A 12,241-nucleotide genomic window follows, 5' to 3' on the forward strand; every position below is an offset into this window, starting at 1 on the left:
TGTCCCTTATCGTGGTTGTCTTTTTATGATCCGTGAACGGTTTACAAGTTTCTTAAAAACTTGTTGGCGGATCCCTACTTTCCTTGTTCGTAATCGTATATGTAAATTCCCACTTCCTATGAGTGCCAAGCATATTCACACATGCTTTTAACGTAGGCGCACTTCGAACGACGCCTACAATTTGGCAACTCCACTGGGGAGGATTCTTGGTTATTTATCGATTTGAGTGATCGGTATTTAATTAAGATGAGTGGATGAGACTTGAAAGATTCTTGAATTGTATTCCTGCAATTTAATTGACATTGTCACATACGCATATGCAATTTTAGGTCACCTATTTTGCCACAATAGTACGTGTTCTACGTATGTGGCTAGCCCCGGGGATTTAAGCTCTATCAACCCAAAAACGCTCATGGCAATAAGGGTTCATCCGAGTTTTTAAATCCACCCAAACCATGGAGTCGAGTTCGATTTCATCACGAACTCGCGGAGCCGCCCGTTGGCATACACCCTCAAGGGAGGCTGCCTTGCTAACGCGTCCAAACTCTTAACCATGGTACCCTTTGACACCCAAAAGCTTGACCATATTGGAACATAGATCTTGACTTTAGGTTGCGAACTTCATTGCATTATTCGTGACAATGTGATTATATGTGCATTTTTTGACTTTTTATTTATTTATTTTTTTCTCTTATCAAATCCTTTTTTTTAGGGAAATTCTCTTTGGTAACACTGTAATATTTAATTTTCTCAATGGTGAATTGCAAAATTTTTTTATTATCTTTGGTAAACTCAAACTTTTTATATTAACTAACCATAACATTAGTGATAAAGTATAGTTAAATATTTAACTATAGTTAGTTATTTTTTTAATTTATTTTATTATTATTATTATTATTTTACTTATTAAAAAAAATTAAAACAAAAAAAAATCAACCCCACCAACTAGACATCATTCCCACCCCTACCCACGCCGGCTCGGTGGCGCCAGCCCCACTTCCGCTGACTCGCCGGCCTCCACCTCCCCCTCCCCCTAAACCATCATCAACAACCACCACCCAGATCACAACCTCCTTCTCCCCCTGAACCGTCATCATCAACCACCACCCATAATTAAAACCAAAACCCTCCTTCGCCGGCGGCCAGGCGCTCGAAGCTCAGTCGGCGGACGCCCAACCTCCCCCACGGCCGGCGACACCCTATCTCTCCTATTCGCCGGCCGAAAACCCTTAAACCCACCCAAAAACACCAGAAAATACCCAAACCCGTTTTGGGGTTCGAAACCAAACCCAGAAAACAGGTTGGGTTTTCCGATGGTTTTGGGTGGGATTTAGGGTTTCTGTGGTCGGCTTACAGGGGAGGAGGTTTTTCGGGGAGGACGAGTGGTTTTCTTGGTGGTTTGGGGTGGGTTTAAGGGTTTTCGGGTGAGGGAAATGGGGGGTTGTAGGGAATACTTTCAAGCCTTTAAAATCCCACTAGCTTGAACCCCACTGTGATCATACACTAAAGTATGGTGGCGTCCAAAAGGGAAGAAGATAGAGCAAAAGAGTCGCCAACAAGTTTTTAAGGAACTTGTAAACCGTTCACGAGGTGAAGGTTACACCCCTTAACGATCCAAGAGATCGTCAACTCCATAAGGTCATGAACCAAATAAGGGTTCGGGGATGATGGTACAAAACCAACCTAAAAGAGATTGAACCTGCCCTAATAATAGGCCTCTACTTTATTCTGCTCGTATTCATGTGCGCTTTCTGATCAACATGCAATCAATAGGATTAACCCTAAACCTGTTTAATCTATGTTGGTTGAATTTAATGCGCAAATAAATCTATTATTGGCGATCACTTGAATTATAATCACAATTAACCTAACAAGATTATTAATTATCTTATTAAGCGTGATTGCAAGTACAAATTCCCTTTAATCATGCAATAAAAGGTGATCAAGCAATAAAGAATAAAAATCAAGCAACATAATAAATTATGAATAAAATAATCATGAACAATAACGAATATCATAATCATAGCAATCATAATTATAACAATATTCATGTTAAAGCAATAAAAGTAAGATCCTAGGCATGATACTAACAAGATTAATAACAAACCCTAGCATGTCAGTAAGCGATAAAAATCAAATCTTTAGCCCTAACATGATACTAACAATCATAAATATTAGGAAGAGAATAAAAGCATCATAGCAATCATATTTAATATTAAAAATACCCTAGACATGATACTAGGAATATCATAATAACAATATAAACATGATTTCTACATCATAACATCAATGAAACCATTAAAGCACTTACTTTGATGCCTCGTACCTCTTTCTAATAACAAAATACACACGTTAGTAACTTCAAGGAAAATAATAATAAAAACAATTAAATTAAATAATTGAAAGAAAGATTTGGGACCAAACCCTCAAAAATTAAAACCTTTCACGTCTAGGGCGAAGGCAACTTCGAATATGGCTAAGTGTATCAAGATCTAATGAATGCGGAATTTTGTGTTAAAAAGCAAAGTTTAGAAAAGAATACTAAAGAATTAATATTATTGAAAGTTGATGAAAGAAAGATGAAGAATGAATGAAGAATGAATTAAAAGAATTTGATGAATGAAGAGAGTCGATGAGAAATCAGGAAAATTAGTGAATAATGATTGTAGATGATGATTGAAAACAGAGTTTTTGATACGATATTTATAGAGAAAATCATCCAAAAAAGATAATTTAACAAAACAGAGTCTGAAGATCGCAAAAACCACCTTGGCGCCAACCCTGGCTAACTGGCGCCAGACACCAGTGACTAGCGCCAGGCGCCAATGGCCAAGCCTGGTTCCAGGCGCCAAGGCCTGGGGTCGGACGCCAAAGTGGTTTTCAACGTGTTTTCGAAAATCTGATAAATTTCCTGTACTGGAATATAAAATAATATAATTTCAATCGAAAATGCTATTTGATCTTGATTAAAACTCTGAAGAGTCCTAATTGAATTAGGAATGAAAAGAACCTTCTAGAATGTTTTAGAAGACTAAAGCCATTCCTAATTGCATTAGGAATGATAAATTATATTAGGCCCTCTCCTAGATCATTGGGCCGTACATAAAGCTCAAACCGGGCCCAATTTAGTAAATTGGCCATAATTTCCTCAATATTCATCGGAATTGGGCTTATAATATATCGTTGGAAAGGTCTTTGCAAGCCCCATCCAACTACACCACTATTGGACCCATATCATGGACCAACCAAACTGCATTGGCTGTTTTCTTAAAATAAAGTTTTCAAAAACAGGGAGAAGAGAAAAGAAATAAAACTTTCCGCAATACTAGACCTTTCCACACTTTCGTTTCATTCAATCATGATTCGACGCGAAAGCACTCATCACCGGGTTTGGTTTTTGGGGAGACACAAATGGGTGTCTACAGAAGCCCCCACTTTGACTGAGTTTGGAGAAACGCATGTTTCGAAAACAAAAGTCAAAGTATCGATAGGGACGGAGAATGATTCATAACGTTCTGTGATCCTAAATCACTCTTGTAACGCCGATACCTGCAAACCAATGTTATTTAAACAGATGAGAGAGTTAAGAAACGCGTATCTTGCACCGTCGAGCACACGTCTCTGAAAGTAATCGATTGTTGCCGCTTCGCTGTTTTGATGACCTCCCGCAAGCTAGAGAATGCCATCCCACTTAAAAACCGCTACGCCTGTAACTGCTTCCAAATTAGAAGATTGCTTCGCCTGAAACTATCCTCCTCTGCAATGATAATATTCCACATCCTAGGGAGTACTATTGAAGATTGCTTCTCTTGAAACAATCCTCATCTGCATTGATAACATTCCACGTCCAAGGGAATACTATCGAAGATTGCTTCTCTTGAAACAATCCTCAGTTGTTTATGACAACTCTCCACAATCTAGGGAACGCCACCTTGCTGTTTCGATGTTCACTCGTCTCTGAACAAAGAGCTTCTTTTTGATATGTTCACGCGCCTCTGAACAAAGAGTTTAATAATAGGATGCCCACGCGTCTTTGAACGAAGAGTTTGATTGATATGCCCACGCGTCTCTGAGCAAAGGAGCTTGAAAAGGATTGTCCACGCGTCTCTGAACAAAAGAGCTTGATTGATATGCCCACGCGTCTCTAGAGCAAAAGAGCTTGAAAAGGATTGTCCACGCGTCTCTGAACAATAGAGCTTCGGTGCTTGAATGTTTGTTGCGATAATGTTCTGAAGAAAAATTTCCGAAGACCAACGTTTGTCGATCTCTAAATCTCGCCTGAACTTTGCTTTCGCTAAAACCAGTATGTCGGTTTTCGTAATGAGCCATATCTTAGGCGCTTTAAGCTAAGCGAGACGATCTTTCATCAGGTCGACCACTTATTGTGATTGTAATTAAAATGACTACTTAATCATGTCAAATTGCTTATAGGGGCTAACTGGCGCACCAAGGAACCCAAAATTGCTGTATGAAGTCGAAATCACCTTTATGAGAGGCTTCGAGCTCTACCGCTGCTGAAATATCTCTGGCGCCAAGAATTAGAGTAGGGTCCTCCCTATTCTGCTACACTTGTATTTATTTTTGACTATAGAACTTTGCCAATTTCTTTAATTATCTTAGGGTTGACCTAAGGCTTAACGTTGCTTGACTCATCGACTTGACATGACTCAAGGTATAAACTTGACTCGATATGTTTGACTGACTCGAGGTTGACTCGACTCAAAGTGTAATGACACATGTGTTAGACTCAAATCAAAGTGATATGGCACGACATGACTCAATGTGTACATGACTCGTGTGTGCATTGTAATGTGATCGTACGACTCGAAAAAAGCAAAAAAGCAAAAATTTTCCGTCAATTTTGTGGAGGGTACCGACTTTCTCCCGAAAAAGAAGGACGTGAAAAAGAAAAATCAAAAGTTTGAAGATGCATGTTGAATGAGCTTAGTCAAATGTTGTTCGATACTATCTCTCAAGGTTCAAGGATTAATTCATCCTAGGATATCTCAACTGTTGACTCCATGATGAAAGTATTTGGGTAACTTAGGCACGGAGGCTAAGCACTTCATACTTCGTGATGCAATGACAATTATGAGTGATTTTGACGAAGCATGCTTCAGCGTTAAGATTTCACGACAAAGGGTTCCTAAGGGAAATATATTTGGTCATGTATGCGTGATGTGTGTGATAGTGACACTAAAGTGAGGCCGCAAAGGCTAAGTGTGTGAAAAGATATATTATTAGAAGAGCCAAATAATGGTGACTCTTAGGCTAGGTAAGCTAATGGTGTAAGGACCAAGCCCCCAAGTCTAGCTCTAAGTGAAAAGGGATGAGCATTGGAGATTCCTTGATATGATCATGGTGCAAGTGTGTGAATGTGAATATGAATGCATGTTTATTACGGCCGCACCTCGATGTGAGATTGCCTACGTATCTGTTAGGAATCAGGCCGAACGTAGCTCTAGCCGAACCTCGCACAAGTGTGTATACCTCAAAAAAGGTCTTTTTAAGGGTTGTAACGTGGTTAGGCTAAAGGTTATAGATGAAAGGGATAAAGGCTCAAGACCCTAGATAAGCCCCCAAGGTGTGCAACCTTGATTTTGAATATTTGTATTTTCATGCTTGAATTTCTATTCTTTTTTAGCTCTTTTTGCTTTAGCATTTATTTTTATAAGTGTGAGCAATCTCGATCATGCGGTCTATCACTCACTTGGCATTCATGTTTCTCAGGCACGGTACCGAGCACTCGATAAGAGACGCAATCTGAGACGTGTTCTTATCGAAGATATTTTCATATCAAAGACATTGGAACACTTGCCCTTTTGTACACTTGTTTTCGTTTTTTATTATTGCTTATTTTTTGCTATTGCTTTCTTTTGAATTTGCTCAAGCTTTCTTTAGAATTGCATAAGTTGCACACTGTCCCATCCTAAGGTTAGGTAAATGTAGGTTGAAAAAAGAAAGGTCTATCGTTAGACGAGGCTCAAAATGGTTTATGAAGAAAGGATTGTATAATTGGAAAGGCGAAAGGAGATATGATGTGGCTACAAGGGGTGCCTCAAATCATTGGTATACCTTGTGCTTAATTAGACATGGATTTTTTTTTTTTTTTTTTTTTTTTTTTGCAATGTAATGAAATGATCATATGCAAGGAAATAAATGCTCATTTTATTAAAAAGGGAAAAAGGAAAAATTCCTATTAATCTAAAAGAAAAGACAAGGTGCCTATGCTAGACTTATTGGGGAAAGGAAAAAATGAAGAAGAAATAGAAAAAGAGGTCACGAAATCTTGTCGTTGAAGCTCGCCTCTTCTCTTGTGTTGTTTCCGTTATCATCACTCACTCTTCCTGTTAACTGGAGGTATGGGAAGTTTGTTATTATCAATTAAATGTTGGATAGCCTCCTTTAGCTTCCAACAGCTCTCAGTAATATGACCCCTACCTTGGTGGTACTTGCAGTGTTCGTCTGGATTCCAACTAGGCAGTCTTTTCTTAAGTGGGGGATCTTTAGTAGGTCCTATGGGAGTAATGATTCCCTTGGCATGGAGTCGACCGAAAGCGTCATCGTAGCTAATTCCAACAGGGGTAAATTCCCTTTTCGGTTGTTTTCGATTATCCATGGCTAGGATCTCACTAAGGTCGAAAGTACCAACATTATTACTAGATTAGGTGTTTTCGGAAGAAGAAGGATAGTCGTTCTTCTTCCATTTACAGCCACTGTTACCATTGTTACTAATCTTGGCCTTCTTATCGCGCGGAGGAACATGAAGGAGATTTGAATCAATGAAGTCTTGAACACGATCCTTGAGGGCGAGACACTTTTCAGTAGTGTGACCGCGACCTTTATGGTATCGACAATAGGAATTTGGATCCCAATTAAGAGAACGTTTTTCAGATGGAGGGTCTTGAATGGGACCAATGGAGTGAATGAGACCTTGATCGTGAAGACAGTCAAAAGCTTCATTGTAAGTCATTCCTATTGGTGTGTATTCTACAATGGTTCGTTTTTCCTGTGGCTTAGGAGCATTGAGTTCTTCATTAAACTCTTGGCGAGAATTTTGTTCGATGGCCTTCACCCGGTTTGCTAATCCTTCTACCACATTCAAGAGCATGGCAATGACATCCTGTAGTTTTCGAATTTCCTCTTTTAGACTTGACGAGTCTTCCTTGATATCATCTAAGAAAAGACTTTCATCCTCCTCAATTATGGCCACTTCATCGAGAGAGGTCATATAAGCTGTCTCGATCATAGGCTCTCCTACAGGTGTGATAAGAAGTGATGGGTCAAAGGATGCTTGGTCATCTTCGATGGCTAGGATCTCGGAAGTTTCATTGTTATCGAGCAGATCTTGAATAACTTCTTTGAGTTTCCAACACTCTTTAGTGTCGTGACCCTTTCCTTGATGATATTTGCAGTGCTTATTAGGGTCCCACTTAGGTGGCCTAGCTTCTGGAACCGGATCATTGATGGGCCCTATGGGCATGACTAGTCCTTTGTGATGTAGCTTCTCGAAAGCCGTTTCATAACTCATGCCAAGTGGAGTGAACACCCTTTTTGATATTTGAATTCGTGGTTTAGAGGTGTTTGTAGCATGTACCTCACTAGAGGAAAAAGAAGGATGGTCGCTCTTCTTTCCTCTCGCACTATTATCTTTCAAAAGGTCATCTTCAATGTCAATGCCTATATTATAAACAGCTTTGAAAGTATTCAAGTTATGTTGGTACTTTAAGTGTTTTGAATACTTCCCTTGGAGATTCTTGATAAACATCCTCACCGATTCTTTTTCGGTAGGAGCCTTGACCATATTAGCAGAAGTTTCCCTCCATTTATTGAAGAAAGAAGTGAACCCTTTGTTTTCCTTTTGTTTTAACATCTCAAGTTGTCTGTGGTCTGTCTCGTCTTGGATGTTGCACTTATATCTATCTATGAAAGCATTTGTTATCGACTCCCAAGAAGAGGTTTTTTCTTTGTCAAGGGAGAAAAACCATTGTTGGCAAACGGTTTCAAGAGATAGTGGGAACAGAGAGGGAAAAACCTTCTTATCGATACCCTTAATGTTCATTATTGTTTCAAAAGCTCTTAGATGGAAGTAAGGGTTATCTGTTGCCTTGAATTTAGGGATGTCAGTGGCGTTGAACTTATACGGAAGAAGTTCTTTGTCCAGCGAGATCCCTTGCGAACTCATGCGCTGAAATTTATAGTCACTAGATAGCTTGCCTAGACTGTCTTGCATGAGATCCATCTGTTGTTGCTTCACGGGATCATCGACCTTAAGTGCGAGAAGTTTTAGTGTCTCAGTCACAGTAGCCAATTGGTTCGTAAGATCATTGACTTCTTCTTGAGTTGCCATTATCTTCTTAGCCTTCCTCTTTTGACGAATTGGTTTATCAAAAATTAAGACTTGAACAAAGGTGTTGTCCTTGATTAATCGCCTTTCTCTCCTCGACCAAGTACTGTGGAAAAGGAATTTGGGGATACTTATTGTTAATTATTTGACTCAAACTTTATTCAACATGCAATGGATGGAGGAAGTGAAGAAAGGTGGTATAGGATGTGAAAGAAGAATGATGGAGGTGGAGGGATATAACGAATTAGGAATAGAATGTACCCCCAACTTAAACGACGGAAAGACCGACTCATGCATGAACCTAAGACATGGTCATGGTGATGTGTACTCAAAGTGTGTGCTAAGACTAGTGAGTGTATGTGACATGTTGAGACTCATGTCATGACTATGTGGCTAGACTATGTGACCAAGACTCGAGTAATGACTCGACAAGGTGTTATTGACAGCGGAAATTAACCGAATTAATTAGCAAGCTGGTTAATTAGACATTAGGTGATGACTCGACAAATAATCCGAACTGTCGACCAAGCGACAGGACTGGCGTCACAATATGGTGGTTGGCGCCAGACAATTTAGTTAATGTCTGGCGCTACACACTATACTATGGCGCTACAGCTCAGACTTTGGCGCCAATATTGGAGCTTTAGTCTGAGACTGTTTTCGGTATTATTAGTCAACTGGGGTATGCCTAAAGTCGTTCTAGGTCAATTCCGATTAAAAAAAACAGACTTTATTGACTCAAATTAATTGATTAATTGATTTATTAGGCAAAGTTATTTAAGTCATTAATTTTAATCTCAACACAAATCAACAAACGGTTAAGGGAAACATAGAATATATATGCACAACAAATAATGCACAATTAGTCAAGTAGGCACAATATGATGCAATGAGTTCGTAACCTAACCATGGCTCTAGTTCTCTAAAGTTCGGGATATGGTTTAGTCAAATAGGGTCCATGGTTAATTGTCCAGATGCACCGCGTAGAAGCCTAACAGTGAAGGGTTAACGCGTGTGGATAGGACACCGCGCGTTTTTAGAAAAAACTCACTTCCATGGTTTGGTGAATTCAACCTCTTAGATGTACCCTTTGTTGCCAGGAGCGTTCAATCGGGTAGATAGAGCATGAATTCCCAGAGGGTTATGTCCATATGTAGAACACATATGGGTTTCAGAAAAGTGAGAAAAAATTCAACCAGGAAGCAGGATCGAGCAAACAATACGAAAAACCGGTCAAAATTAGAACGCATATTTCTGGCTCGGTATTGGGGGAAATTGGCGCCAGCAAACAGAGACTGGCGCCAACTTTTAACAGTAGCGCCAGGCGCCAATACTGGCGTCTGGCGCTAAGGCTAAAATTTTGGCGCCAAGCTCTGGCTCCTGACGCTACTTCCCACATGCCTCAGCAGCTTCTGTGCTCAATAAAAACTTCCAGTTTCGCGCGGTGTTATTTCAGTCCTAGTTGTGAAAGACATTTCTCAAATTTCCTACGTGTAAAATCCTTATGTTTTTTGACTCATTACGGATGGTCTTTTCAATGAGAACCTTTTTATGCATATGACACAATGTTAATCAAAATTACGCACATGAAATACTTAGAACTTTTCGAGTCTCATCCACTCATTCTAAATCATTGCCGAAACAAATTCAGGAATTAAAATAGAAATCCTCCCCAGTGGAGTCGCCAAAAACTGTAGGGAATAATTTCAAGCCTTTAAAATCCCACTAGCTTGAACCCCACTATGATCATACACTAAAGTACGGTGGCGTCCAAAAGGGAAGAAGATAGTTCACGAGGTGAAGGTTACACCCCTTAACGATCCAAGAGATCATCAACTCCATTAGGTCATGAACCAAATAAGGGTTCGGGGATGATGGTACAAATCCAACCTAAAAGAGATTGAACCTGCCCTAATAATAGGCCTCTACTTTATTCTGCTCGTATTCATGTGCGCTTTCTGATCAACATGCAATCAATAGGATTAACCCTAAACCTGTTTAATCTATGTTGGTTGAATTTAATGCGCAAATAAATCTATTATTGGCGATCACTTGAATTATAATCACAATTAACCTAACAAGATTATTAATTATCTTATTAAGCGTGATTACAAGTACAAATTCCCTTTAATCATGCAATAAAAGGTGATCAAGCAATAAAGAATAAAAATCAAGCAACATAATCAATTATGAATAAAATAATCATGAACAATAACGAATATCATAATCATAGCAATCATAATTATAACAATATTCATGTTAAAGCATAATAAAAGTAAGATCCTAGGCATGATACTAACAAGATTAATAACAAACCCTAGCATGTCACTAAGCAATAAAAATCAAATCTTTAGCCCTAACATGATACTAACAATCATAAATATTAGGAAGAACATAGGAAGCATCATAACAGTCATATTTAATATTAAAATTACCCTAGACATGATACTAGGAATATCATAATAACAATATAAACATGATTTCTACATCATAATATCAATTAATCGATTAAAGTACTTACTTGGATGCCTCGTACCTCTTTCTAATAACAAAATACACACGTTAGTAACTTCAAGGAAAATAATAATCAAAGCAATTAAATTAAATAATTGAAAGAAAGATTTGGGACCAAACCCTCAGAAATTAAAACCTTTCACGTCTAGGGCGAAGGCAACTTCGAATATGGCTAAATGTATCAAGATCTAATGAATGCGGAATTTTGTGTTAAAAAGCAAAGTTTAGAAAAGAATACTAAAGAATTAATATTATTGAAATTTGATGAAAGAAATATGAAGAATGAATGAAGAATGAATTAAAAGAATTTGATGAATGAAGAGAGTCGATGAGAAATTAGGAAAATTGGTGAATAATGATTGTAGATGATGATTGAAAACGGAGTTTTTGATACGATATTTATAGAGAAAATCATCCAAAAAAGATAATTTAACAAAACAGAGTCTGAAGATCGTAAAAACCACCTTGGCGCCAACCCTGGCTAACTGGCGCCAGGCATCAGTGACTAGCGCCAGGCACCAATAGCTAGCGTCTGGCGCCAAGCCTGGTTCCAGGCGCCAAGGCCTGGGGTTGGAAGCCAAAGTGGTTTTCAACGCATTTTCGAAAATCTGATAAATTTCCTATACTGGAAGATAAAATAATATAATTTCAATCGAAAATGCTATTTGATCTTGATTAAAACTCTGAAGAGTCTTAATTAAATTAGGAATGAAAAGAACCTTCTAGAATGTTCTAGAAGACTAAAACCATTCCTAATTGCATTAGGAATGATAAATCATATTAGGCCCTCCCCTAGATCATTGGGCCGTACATAAAGCTCAAACCGGGCCCAGTTTAGTAAATTGGCCATAACTTCCTCAATATTCATCGGAATTGGGCTTATAATATATCGTTGGAAAGGTCTTTGCAAGCCCCATCCAACTACACCACTATTGGACCCATATCATGGACCAACCAAACTGTATTGGCTGTTTTCTTAAAATAAAGTTTTCAAAAAACAGGGAGAAGAGAAAAGAAATAAAACTTTCCGCAATACTAGACCTTTCCACACTTTCGTTTCATTCGATCATGATTCGACGCGAATGGAACTCATCACCGAGTTTGGTTTTTGGGGAGACACAAATGGGTGTCTACAGGGGTCGAGGTAAAGGGAAAGAGAGGAGGTGGGGGACGGGGAGGCTGGGCGTCGGTAGTTGGGGAAGTTGGACGTCCGGCATGGGGGAGTCCAGACGTCGCCGGCCGAGGGTTGGGCGCCTAGCCACCGGCAGTGGTGTTGCTGTCGCTGGTGGCTAGGTAAGGTGGTACGGGGTTTGATTTTTTTTTTTTTTTGTTGGGATTTGGGTTTAATATTAACCATGGTTAGTGAATTATATATAAAAT

This window comes from Chenopodium quinoa, unplaced genomic scaffold, assembly GCF_001683475.1.
Source record: "Chenopodium quinoa cultivar QQ74 unplaced genomic scaffold, ASM168347v1, whole genome shotgun sequence".
NCBI classification, from domain to species: domain Eukaryota; kingdom Viridiplantae; phylum Streptophyta; class Magnoliopsida; order Caryophyllales; family Amaranthaceae; genus Chenopodium; species Chenopodium quinoa.